At 35.5% G+C, this 13,533-nt stretch overlaps 1 long non-coding RNA gene across 1 annotated transcript; it reads right to left on the reverse strand.

Annotated features, from left to right (window-relative positions):
• Nucleotides 1-10,094: 10,094 nt before the first annotated feature.
• On the reverse strand, nucleotides 10,095-12,763 carry LOC141598244 (uncharacterized). The gene is made up of 3 exons (XR_012523365.1): nucleotides 12,680-12,763; nucleotides 12,476-12,497; nucleotides 10,095-10,579 (listed from the first exon to the last, which is right to left on the reverse strand). It is a non-coding gene; the product is annotated as an uncharacterized LOC141598244 (long non-coding RNA).
• Between the last annotated feature and the right edge of the window lie 770 nt (nucleotides 12,764-13,533).

Here is a 13,533-nt window from a genome sequence, read left to right on the forward strand (position 1 = left end):
CTTTCAGCCCCGTTATAAAACCCGTCACAATCCGACTTATCCTCTCCCTTGCCGTCTCCAGTGGTTGGTCTTTGCGTCAAATTGACATTAATAATGCCTTTCTTCAAGGAACTTTGACTGAGTCCGTATATATGGTACAACCTCCGGGGTTCGCAAATACTGATAATCCGAATCACGTTTGCAAACTAAGCAAAGCTATTTACGGTTTGAAACAAGCACCGCGTGCTTGGTACACGGAACTGAAAAATTATTTTCTTTCATATGGTTTTCGAAATTCAATTTCGGACTCCTCCCTGTTTATTTTTGATCGCGCTAATGTTCGATTAATCGCTCTTGTTTATGTGGATGATATTGTTATTACAGGTCCTAGCTCTACTGATGTTGATCGGTTTATTCAAGCTATATCAACTCGTTTCTCCTTGAAGGATTTAGGACCTTTGTCATACTTTTTGGGCATGGAGGTCACTCCAACACGAAGTGGTATTCATATTAATCAGTCCAAGTATATTTCTGACATTCTTGCTCGGTTCAATATGCTTGATTGCAGTCCCTCGACAACTCCCATGCTCTCGCATCCTCAATTGATTCGTGAAGATCATTTGCCAATTCTCGATGCTACGAACTACCGAGCAGCTGTTGGCAGCTTGCAGTATCTTTCTTTAACGAGACCTGACATTGCTTTTCCGGTCAATAAGTTGGCTCAATTCCTCACTCATCCGACAGCCACGCATTGGGGGGCGCTTAAGCGTCTTCTCCGTTTCTTAAAGGGTACAATTCATAAGGGCATCTCGTTTGACAAATGCAATCAATTCAATTTTCATGCATATTGCGATGCCGACTTAGCCGGTGATCATAATGACTACTTATCGACTACTGGTTTTATTGTTTTTATTGGTAAGCATCCTATCTCGTGGTCGTCAAAGAAGCAGCGTGCCCTATCTCGCTCATCCACAGAGGCGGAATTCCGTGCTATAGCCGACACAACTTCGGAAGTTCTATGGTTAAAATCCCTCTTCAGTGAGCTGCATATTCCTTTACCAAATTTACCTGTTATATTTTGTGATAACCTAAGTGCTACGAACTATTCTGCCAATCCTATTTTTCACTCTCGTATGAAGCACTTAGCATTGGCCTTCCATTTCGTTCGTGAGCAAGTGCATCTCGGGCATATACGAGTACAACATATTAATGGAGATGATCAACTCGCTGACACCTTAACTAAGCCCTTGTCTAGACCACGGTTCGATTTGCTTGCATCCAAGATCGGTCTTACACTCCGTCCGTCCGTCTTGAGGGAGTGTGTTAAGAATACATAATCTCCTGCATACAATCTTTCCTATTCTTTCTCATATTGTTAATAGTCAATGTTAGTTCCTAGTCTTTAGCTTGTCAATATTGTTAGTAGTCAATATTAGCTCCTAATCTTTAGCTTGTAGTTCCTCTAAACTAGCATCTTGTTATTTAGGATAGATAGGTCTCTTTTGCTATATAAACTGATGTATCTTGTACGTTACTTTCATTCACTTAATACAAACTTTATTCATACTTTACAGTGATAGCCTAATTATATTATTTCCTCGATCTCGGTTATTTGTTTGCCTACTTCATTTTTGGATGTCTCAACCAATTACTTGTCATGCTAATTTAGGAATGCCTTTGATGGATAATTGGATCCTCCACACTTAATTCGGTCCACTTATCGTCTAATAGTTTGTCTCTCCTCTTTCCTTAGTCTTTACGCCAAAACCAAAGACAAACAAATAATCGGAACAAAAGGAGTATTAGTTACCCGTACCTTTCTTTGCTAAAAAGATCAAGAACAATTCATCTAAAGCTCTCATTTTGTAGCTTTTATTCATCTAAAAATTCAAATAATCGAAAAAGAGGGAGTATTAGTTACACTATAATGCCATATACGTATTAAAATAGTGTAATAAATCCATAGGGACCATAGCAAATAGCATTACTCCAATTTTCAAAGCATCGCTCGATCTAGTGATCAATGTTAGCTGAACATGACATTAGTCTTCGTTTAATAAGGGAGAATATTTCCCGTATCAAAGAAATGGGAACACTCGAATGTGAAAAAATGGCACTGATGATGAGGCAATACGCTTCCAACCATACTTACATTTCCGAAGAATTCTAACAATCATATAGGTCATTTTCTTTTGAATTAAAGTCATTTAATTTAAGTTCACTTCAGATCCTATAAGTTTAGTTCAGTTTAGATCAAATCCTATAAGTTCAGTTCAGATCTTATAAGTTCAGTTAAGTTCAGATCTTATAAGTTCAGTTCAGATCCTATAAATTCGGTTCAGTTTAGATTCTATAAGTTCAGTTCATTTCAGATCCTATAAGTTCAGTTCATTTCAGATCTTATAAGTTCAGATCCTATAAATTCAGTTTAGAATGTTATATGCAAAGTATTATTTTTAAAAATCGACGCAAAAACATTTGACATTATTAATTATTCGATACATATATACATTGTTATTTTTAAAACAAAATTATCACTCTTCTCATTATTTGTTATCGTAATGTAACCGTAGTATAAAATATGAACAAACCAATGTATATAAAGCGGAAAAATGTTATTATCTTACATTGTGTGTTAGACTATATTTTCTTATCATTGTTTCTCTTGGCTGTCCACTAAGGCCCTGTTCTTTTGGACTGAAATTGTCTGAATCGAATCGAATCGAACTTAATGGAGCCGAATCGAATCAACTTAATGGAGCGAATCGAATCGAATCGATTCAATCGAATCGAATCGAAATAATAATAAAAAGATTATAATAATAGTAATAATAATAATAATAATAATAATAATAATAATAATAATAATAATAATAATAATAATAATAATAATAATAATAATAATAATAATAAATATTATAATAAAAATAATACCAATAATAATAATAAATATTATTATAATATTATTCATTAATAATAATAATATATTAATATAATCTAATAATAATAATCTAAAAAGATATATAAAAAATAAAATATTAATATAATATTAAATATAGTAATAATAATAATATATTAGTAATATAAATGATAACATTATTAATAATAATATAATATATTAATAATAATAACTAAAAAATAAATAATAATATAATAATAGTAATAATAATAGGTCTAATATAATAACTTATTAAGATAATAATATTAAATATAATAATAATAATAAATATGTGATTAATAATATTAATAATAATGAGTATATTAATAAAATAATAAATATTAAATAATAACTTATTAATATAATAATATTAAATATAATAATAATAATAAATATGTTATGAATAATATTAATAATAATAAATATATTAAAAAATAATAAATATAATATAATAATAATAATAATAATAATAATAATAATAATAATAAATGTATTAAATATAAATATAATAATATAAACAATATGAATTAATTATTAATAAATATAATACTAATATAATAAATATAAAAATAATATTATAATAATAATAATAACAATATTAAATACATTAATATAAAAATAATAATAATAATGATATCAATAAGAATAATAATAGTAATGTTGAAATAAACTGAACTCAACTCAATCGAACTCAATCAATCGAATCGAATCGAATCAATTGAGTGAATGAATGAATGAATGAATGGAGCTAAACTGAACTGAACTAAACTTATTAGAACTGAAATTAAGTCCAAAAGAACAGGGCCTAAATTCTTGTAAATTTTTTGTTTAATCTCAATAAAAGTTTGCGTTTTTTTATAATAATAATAATAATAATAATAGTTGCGGTTTTATATAAAAGAAAATAATAATAATAAAAATAACAACAAGAACAATAATAATAACAAGAGTTTTTTTTTTGTCAAACACAACCTTTAAAAAAAATATTTTCAAACACCACCTTTAAGAAAAAAAGTTTGTCAAACCCAACATTTAAAAAAAATTGAAATCCGTCAAAAAAGTCGTGTTTGACAAAAAAAAATTATTAAAGGTTGTGTTTGACAAATGTTTTTTAAAGGTGGTGTTTGAAATTATTTTTTTTTAAAGGTTGTGTTTGGCAAAAAACCCTAATAATAATAATAATAATAATAATAATAATAATAATAATAATAATAATAATAATAATAATAATAATAATAATAATAATAATAATAATAATAATTATTATTATTTTTTTAACCGTTTAGAGAGAAGAAGCTTCTCTCTCTAAAACCGTTTTCTCTGAAAATCGTACGCCATTTTCTTGCTTCTCAAGCTTCCATGGCGCGAGGTAGGGGACGACCTCCTAAGGGAAGGCCACCATTGCGTTCCCCATCTTCTCCTGATTCCTCTGGTATGGATTTTTCTGCTAATTCTGTTGAAATCGGAAATTGTGACAATACCCAGCTCTCCCCATCGCGACAACCTTTAATTTTGAACGATTTGATTGTTAATGCGGTTCAACATTCTAATGCTCGAGTTAATTCCAAGCCTCATACCACTTCTTCTATGGTTAAATTGGATCTTGGTAACTCAATCTCTGATTCTCCCATTGTTGTTGAATCCCCTGTTCTTACTATCCCTGATGTGCCTGTTGTTCTGGAATCCATGGAAGTTTCTGGTCCTTCTTCAGATACTCCTGTGATTACAGTTGCATCAGAGGTTTCTGATACACCCCATGTACCCTCTGAGACTGTTGTCTCTCAGGATCCTGTGGTTTCTGACCCGGTTCCTACTAAGGTTTCTTCTGAGTCAGGTGGGGGTGTGTCTACTCCTCGATGGTCTGATGTGGCTAAGCCCAAAAACCCAGCTGGAATGAGTCTTTTCCTCCATGAACATAGTCAACATGCTTCTGAAATTGATGTGGACTTGGAGGATATAGCTGAGGAATTGCAGATATGGAAATATACTTTGATGGGTCACTTAATTGGTTCTAAACCTACCCTTAAGCATGTGTCAGATTTTGTCTCTAAGCATTGGTCTCCATTCGCTTCTCCTGTGGTGCAATACTACAAGAAGGGATGGTTTAGTTTTAGGTTCTCTTCAGCTGAGGAGATGAACCTTGTGCTGCAAAAGGGTCCTTGGAAAATTGGGTCCTATTCTTTGATTCTTAAGCAATGGTCTCCATCTTTCTCTTTTGAAATGGAGAGGGTGTCTTTGGTTCCAGTTTGGGTGTTATTTCATGATCTTGACCCATATCTTTGGTCTAGTAATGTGCTTAGTAAGATGGCTAGTAAAATTGGTCGCCCTATGTTTGCTGATTTGCCTACAACCTGTAAGGCTAAGCTCTCCTTTGCTAGAGTCATGATTGAGGTTGATCTCTCCTCTTCTTTGCCTGTTGAGATCTCCTTGAACACCCCTTTTGGTCCCTCTACTCAAAGAGTAGAATATGAGTGGTTGCCATTCTATTGTTCTGACTGTGGCAAAATGGGTCATCGTCTGGGTTCTTGCAAAAAGAACAGGAAGAAGTCTTCTGTCCCTTCCAAAAAGCAGGCTTCTTCTGATCCTTGTGTGCTAGGTGGTTCTTCAGGCTCTGGGAGTGGTGATTCTGGTGTAGCTGTGCCTGTTATGAGCTCAGAATGCTCTCAGCTAGGCTCACCTCACAGGTCTCCTATGCTAGACTCCTCCTCCTTGAACCCTGCAGGTCACTCAGGATGCAACAAGAAGGACAAGCAGGTGGCACCTCGAATAGCCTTGAAGAGAGGTACTCCTGCTGTGTCATCTGGGAATATTATTACTGGAAATTCTTTTACTGTCCTCTCATCAACTGAGGAGGGTGAAATTCTTGATTCTTCCTCTAATCAGGTCATTCCCTTGACCTCTGATCAAAGCTCCACTAATGGTAGTTCTGATGCCTTGGGAACTCAGGCTCTTGTTAACCCCCCTGGCTCTCTTATTCCTTGTCTGCTAGGTGATAATTCAGAAGTAGAGATCCTGAACTCTGGTTCCACTGGTCTTGTGCAGAGCTCAGAATGCTCTATGCTAGGCTCTTCTCACTTGCCCATTGGTTCAGATTCTGTTTCTCTGCTCTCTGATCAACACTCATTATGCAACAAGAAGGACCAGTTGAACACTACTCAAATAGCCTTGAAGAGAGTGTGTTCTCCTGAGTCAATTTTGGCTACTCCTGAGGATCCATCTGCTAAGGGTGATCTTCTTGTTCTGGTTAATAAGGATATCTCAGTGCCAAATAGTGATACCCATCATGTTGGTGCTTTGGATCCAGTAGTTGATAGGAATCTAGGGGTTGGCTTTGCTCATGATAGGGGTGGATAATGAAAGTTGCTTCTTGGAATGTGAGAGGGAGTAATGATCCCCTCAAGCTTCAGGAAATTCATGACTTTCTGAGGGTTCATAATTTGGATATGCTGGGTGTGTTGGAAACTAAAACTAAGAAGAAAGTTTCTGGGACTGTTTTGCAGTCCTACTTTGGGTCTTACAATTTCATATGCAACTATGATCATCTGTATCAGGGTAGAATCTGGTTGCTTTGGAAATGTTCTACTGTAGTGGTAACCCCTTTGATTGTTCATTCTCAATTCATTCACTGTAAGGTCTTTCACAATGCTTCTAATCAGGTTTTCTATATTTCCATGATTTATGCTAGTAATGATGCTAGAGTTAGGGATTTACTTTGGGATCAAATGCTTAGCATCAAGCCCACTGTTGATAGCTGGCTTGTTCTGGGTGATTTTAATGTGGTTAGGGATGTTAGTGAGAGGATTAGTAAGTCCTCTCCTAATCTCTCTGACATTCTTGATTTTAACTCTTGTCTCCTGAAATGTGAACTTGCTGATTTACATAGTATTGGCTGTGAGTATACCTGGACTAATAAGCATGATGATGACACTATTGTCTGGTCAAAGCTAGACAGAGCTATGGCTAATGTTAAGTGGTTTACTCAATTCCCTGCTGCTTCTGCTAATTTTCTACCATCTGGGATATCTGATCACTCCCCAGTGGTGGTTACTATTTTTGCTGATGTCCAGAAAAGAACTCGATTTAGTTTTCTGAACTGCTGGTTGGAGCATCCCAATTATCAATCTTTAGTTCAGGAAGCTTGGGCTATCCCTGTTTCTGGCTCTTCCACTTTTAAACTTTTTGCTAGTCTTAAAAATGTTAAGAATGCCCTTAAATCTCTTCATGGTGATCACTTCTCTGGCATTTCTGCTAAAGTAAAGGGTTTAAAGCAGGAGCTGCAGGAATGTCAGTTGCTGTCTCAGGCTAATCCTCTTTCCAAGGATCTCATTTCTAAGGAAAAAGAACTGATGCTCCTATATTGCAAATATAAAAGAATTGAGACCAGTATTTTCCAGCAGAAGGCAAAAGTAAATAACATTGCTCATGATGATTGCTCCTCTAAGTTCTTCTTTGCTAAAATTCAGGAAAGGGCACAACAACAAATTATTGGCCAAATCACTGACAGGAATGGTCAACTTCAGCTGGGGTTACCAAATGTTGCTTCCAGTTTTGTTGATTATTATGAGCATCTCATGGGTGCTAGTATTGATACTATGCCTTTAGATCCTTGTTATATTCAGCAGGGTCCTTGTATTAATTCTGATGATGCTGCTGATCTGACCCTCCCAATCTCTACTGATGAAATCAGGTCTGCCTTGTTTGACATTGGCTCTGACAAGAGCCCTGGCCCTGATGGGTTCTCCTCTGCATTTTTCAAAAGCAGTTGGGACCTGGTCAAGGACTCTTTTTGCAAAGCTGTTCAATCCTTTTTCACTACTGGTAGAATGAGCAAACAGGCAAATTCTACTCTTATTGCTCTAATTCCTAAAAAGAAGGTCTGTGCTTCTGTTATGGACTTCCGGCCCATCTCTTGTTGTACTACTTTTTACAAGACAGTAAGCAAAATTCTATCTAAAAGGATCAGTAAACTTCTCCCTCAGCTTATTGGTCCTGAGCAAGCTGCTTTTGTCCAAGGTAGGAACATTCATGAGAATATTATGCTTTCACAAGCTTTGGTTAAGGGTTATGGTAGGAAATATCTCACTCCTAGGTGCTTAATAAAAGTGGATATTAGGAAAGCTTTTGATACTTTGCAATGGCAATTCATTCAAAACATGCTTCAGGCACTGAAATTTCCTTCTCAGTTCATTACCTGGATCATGGGGTGTATTACTGGTTCTTGGTTTTCTATAAAGCTCAATGGGTCTGTTCATGGCTTTTTCCCTGGTAAAAGTGGTATTAGACAAGGTGACCCCTTGTCCCCTTACCTTTTTGTTTTAAGTATGGAGATTCTTTCCAGATATTTGAGGACTATTTGCTCTCAACCTCAGGTCTCTTTGCATCCTAAATGTTCTAAAATTGGTCTGACTCATCTTGTGTTTGCTGATGATCTCATGATTTTCATTCGAGGGGATGTACCTTCTGTTGCAGCTGTAGCTCACACTCTCTCAACTTTTGCTACTTGGTCTGGGCTCCATGCTAATACTGATAAGACTGATGTCTATTTTGGGGGGGTTCAGCAAAGTGTTAAAGATGAGATTTTAAAGGCAACTGGTTTCTCTGAGGGCACCTTTCCCTTTAGATATCTTGGCTTGCCTCTGAACACAGCTAGGAACTCTGTGGATATGTATGGTGTGCTTATTAATAAGATTCAGGCTTCTATTCAGCATTGGTCCTCTTCTTCCCTCTCTTATGCTGGGAAACTTCAGCTGCTGAACTCTGTCATTTTTGGGCTTGAAAACTTCTGGTGTGCTAATGCCTTATTGCCACAGAGTATACTCAAAATGATTAACAAGCTTTGTAAGAATTTTTTCTGGACTAAAGATAATGTTCAGAGGAAAATGGTTATGAAGAGTTGGGCTAGCATTTGTTCCCCAAAAGCTGAGGGGGGGTTCAATGTTAAAGAGCTCCTTTCTTGGAATAAAGCACTGATCTGCAAATGGCTTTGGTTACTTATTCATAATCCTTCCAGCATTTGGTGCTCTTGGAATAGGGCTTACCATCTTTCTCATTGCTCCATCTGGGAGTTAGATTGCAAAGACAGGTACTGTGAGAGCTTTAGAAGCATAATTTCTCTCAAAAATGATCTTCTCAAGAAACTGGTAACTCTCAGAGTCGCTTCGACTCGCTTAACAGTTGGTATGTTGGGGGTAAGTTCAGGGTTCAGTATGCTTATGAATGGTTTCGAACGAAATACCCTCTTCTTCCTTGGACTAAAGCTTTAACTCACCATGTTGTGGTTCCTTGTCATGGTCTGATTGCTTCTTTGGCTAGTCAGGAGAGGCTAGCCACTGTGGATCAGCTCATTCGTAGGGGTTTGTCTATTCCCAATAGGTGTGTGTTATGCAAACAGGCTGCAGAAAACCATGCTCATATGTTCTTTCAATGTCAATTTTCTGCAATTGTTTGGTCTCAGGTATTAAGTTGGACGAATATGCCTGGGAGGAGTTGTGATTTTAGGACTGAACTGTTTTGGTGTACTCACAGAGGTAGTCGGAGGCATTGGAAACACTCTTGGTACCTCAGTTGCCTCACCACAACAGTTTATTGTATTTGGAAGGAACGTAATAGGAGGATATTCACTGGCCAGGAATGCTCACCAGAACCACTCGTCTCTATCATTAAGCGTTTATCTACTATTGCTCTTCTTTCTCGTCCTTGTCTGGATACTAGAAGTATGGTTGTAGCTGCTCTTCATCCTCTTCAGCCTACTATGTAGGCATTAGTGGATATTCTTTTGTATTGAATTTATCCTTTTTGTTTTTTCCCCTTGAGGATGAATAAGAAGGATTATAATTTCTTGCAAAAAAAAAAAAAATAATAATAATAATAATAATAATAATAATAAAATTAAGTTAAATTAATTTAAGTTAAATTAAATTCGGACCGTGTAAGTTCAGTTCAGATCTTATAAGTTCAGTTCAGATCCTATAAGTTCAGTTCAGTTCAGATCCTATAAGTTCAGTTCAGATCCAATAAGTTCGATTCGATTCGAGATCCTATAAGTTCGATTCGATCCTATAAGTTCATTTCGATTCGATTCGGATCCTATAAGTTCGATTCGATTCGAGATCGAGATCTGTTTGATCCAAAAAAACAGGACCATAGTGCTCTATTTATTAAAAAAAACTACTCTGCATATAACTCAAAAAGCTTTCGGCGTAGGCGCATAGCCTTCTAGAGTCTTAATTTTCCTTGGTCCCGTCGTCTATTCAGCAAACGAAAAATTCATCTCGTACATCACAAAATCTCATTGAAGACGGCACGTATCCGTCACTTTGGAGTGACGGATACCATTTCCTCTCACAAATGACCCAAATAGAGGAGAGAGGAAAGCACATGGGGTGCCCCTACCTTGTCCCCCCTATCCGTTTTGTGAGTGGCATTATCCGTCACTTGCTCCGACCCGTTTTCAGCAAGACTAACTGCTCGTACATACATAACTTTGTCAATTTAAGAAAGACTTACACCTAAACATAGCCATAAATTACTTAAAAACCCTTGTGATATCTCTGGTTAAACCATCAAAGCACCAAACAGCAAAATAGTGACGACCTCTTTAGCGTTTTCTTGTCGAGCGTCTCGACTCTTGTTTTTAAATCAAGAGAGCCGGCGTGCCGAAACCTGTATACAATCCACGTATTAGGCAAGTTCATGACTTACGTTGACCAAAGAAATACAAACCGTCCAACCTTTCTAACTTCTAAAGCAACACTCATAGAGTCATAGTCACACTTTAACTCTATAAGTATAATTGACTCAAGAAATAAGAAACATCGTAAAAGACAAATGCTAACGGCCAATTAAACCTGCTCAAATTCTCATTCGTGACGGGTATATTTGTCGCAAGTTTACGACGGATCAAGTACTACTCACGTTAGTACGTGGATAGATAAGACAAAAGTAGAGTACATAGAGAATAACAATCTGTTTTGTCTTAACTAGCCGCATAGGTTGTATTTGACTCATCATAAGCTTTTGACGGATAATACTCGTTACAAGGAAGACTTGGTTGTAAAGAAGTATCTAAATTATACTATGTAGTCCCTTCAAAAAAAAAAATTTATACTATTTAGAAAACATAAATATCAACGATCAAGAGATAATATTCAAAAGATAAAAAGAAGTTGAAAAATCAAATGAACCTAATTAAAATTTCAACAGGGTTAGGATTCATTACAAAAAATTGAAATTTACACATATAGTTCCAAAATCAAACCCAACCCATAAAGAATAATCGCATGATAATACCCCCACCGAAAATATCCTTTATAAAAAATAAAAAAGGTAAACAAATAAATGGGACGGAGCGATACCAATAAATAAATGAACAAATAAATAAAAAACGACTTATGTTACATAAAATAATCAAGCTCAAAGATAAGAAAATAAACTACTCCTTAATAAAACATTGTGATTCCCTTGAGGGTACTCCTAATTTCAAAGACGTATTTTTATGGACAATAGCTTCAGAGTCAAAACAAAGAATTTTTTTCTAAAATGGGGTTGAAAACCAAACAAATTATTAAAATAGGGTTAGTTTCAAAGTAATTACCCAAAATGGGTCCACGTCAGCACGAAGCTAGCCTCGGATTGAAGTCGCTCTCCCTCTAAGCGACTACATCCTAGATGCATGAAAATAAAGTTGCTTTTAAGAGCCACCGATTTTAGCCCAAGTCGCTCACGGAGAGAGCGATTATAAGTCAAAACGCTGTGTGAGCCAGCGACTTCAATCGAGCTGCTAGTATTTTCAAAAAAAAATTGCATAACAAAAATGCACTTTTACAGAATCGAACCCGGATCATATCAACATTATCCCTAAACTCCTCCCACTACACCAAGATAACAGTTATGTTTAAGATTTGCACTAAATTTTATACTATATTGTTTCCCAAATTATTTCCAAAATTGTTTCCGAAAACGTAGCTGCTGCTTCGTAATTTGACATAAATTATCAAGCGCTTAAATAAACAATATAGTACGCTGTAGTGGTTAGAGTTAGACAGTTAATATATTGGCGGCAGCGAGGATTCGAACCTTTCTAACATACATTTTGGCTTTTTTTTCCATAAATATTGTAATCGCTCCATGGGAGAACGACTTTATCTCTAGTCGCCTGCCGGCATAGCGACTTGGGTCACAATCTCCAACCCTTAAAATGACTAATATTAACTTGTTGCCCGAAATGTAGTCGCTTAGGAGGCGAGCGACTTGAATCCGAAGCTAGCTTCGGTGCTGACGTGGACCCATTTAGGGTAATTACTTTGAAATTTGCCCCATTTTGTTTATTTCTTTGGTTTTCAACCCTATTTTAGAAAAAATATTCCCAAACAAAGGCAATGCAATTCCCCCGATTAAAAAGTAAGCTGTACAAAATATTATTCAAATCGGTGTCCAAAAGGAGTAGAAAATCCGAATACAAAATCAAGTTTAGATGGTATGAGAATTTTTAGGTACCGAATAGGCGAATAGTAAGTAATTGAAAACCACTAATCATAAAAATAACCGAAAATTACTTACCTCTTTGATTTCGAATTATCATCTGCAAACACATGGTAAACAATTGTCAATAAATTAATATGGTTTGTTTCATTAATTCTTCACATAATGGCATTGCGTGCTGAATTAACAAAAATTTAGAGTGATCGATTTGAGAATTAATAGTTAAGGAGCAATAAGGAATTGAAAAATGTTAATGATAAAAGATAAGAGAAAACTATTTACCTCCTTGATACCGTAATTGTAAATATACACATGGACACATGGTAAATCTGTTAAGATTATAGGGGGGAGAGGAATGCATAAAAGAGAATTGTATTATTGAATTGTGTTTCGATTGATACCATATAATATATTTATAACCATAGTAGTAGGAACCCTAATACAGTAAACCCTAATGGTAGCCGGCCTTAATGGGCCTAATATCCTAATACCCTCCCGCAATTGTAAAGGCAGTATGTAGTACGAATTTTACGATTGGAGAAATACAAAGAAAAAATATAAAAAGAAAAAAAAAAAAAATGTTCAATCTTCATCTTTTTCGACCTTCATCAATCATCTTCGTCTTCGAAAAGTGGTAAGATAACGAGCATAAATACTCGCTAGAAATTTCTTCGAACAAGAACGTTGTTTTTCGGACTTGTGGAAAGTATTAATTAATTTGCAGGAACCCTAATCAAACTTGACAAATATCAATAAAGCGGAAAATTATCCGTCAATTTCAAGATCTGGAGAACGTTAATTTTTTCGGACTCCAAATAAATTAAGTAGAACCTTAAACGAAGTAAAAGACGACTAATCAAATTTCAAAGGAAAAGAATAAATTTTTTTTTTCATTTGTTTTTGGATTTGTTAATTCGAGGGATCTGCTAGGCAATAAGCCTTGGATCTGGTAGGCAATTAGCCTTGGAAACATTAGAAAAGCTAATCTGCCGTAGACCCTTTTTATGATGATAACTTTTTTTTTTTTTTTTAATTTGTGTTTTTGATTGAGTATCCTACTGTTGGGTGTGTAATTTTCCGGCCACCCACCGGTAAGAATGCGAAAACGGTTTTTTAAAGAAAGAGGCTCTGATACC

This window comes from Silene latifolia, chromosome 9 (genome assembly GCF_048544455.1).
Source record: "Silene latifolia isolate original U9 population chromosome 9, ASM4854445v1, whole genome shotgun sequence".
Classification (NCBI taxonomy): Eukaryota; Viridiplantae; Streptophyta; class Magnoliopsida; order Caryophyllales; family Caryophyllaceae; genus Silene; species Silene latifolia.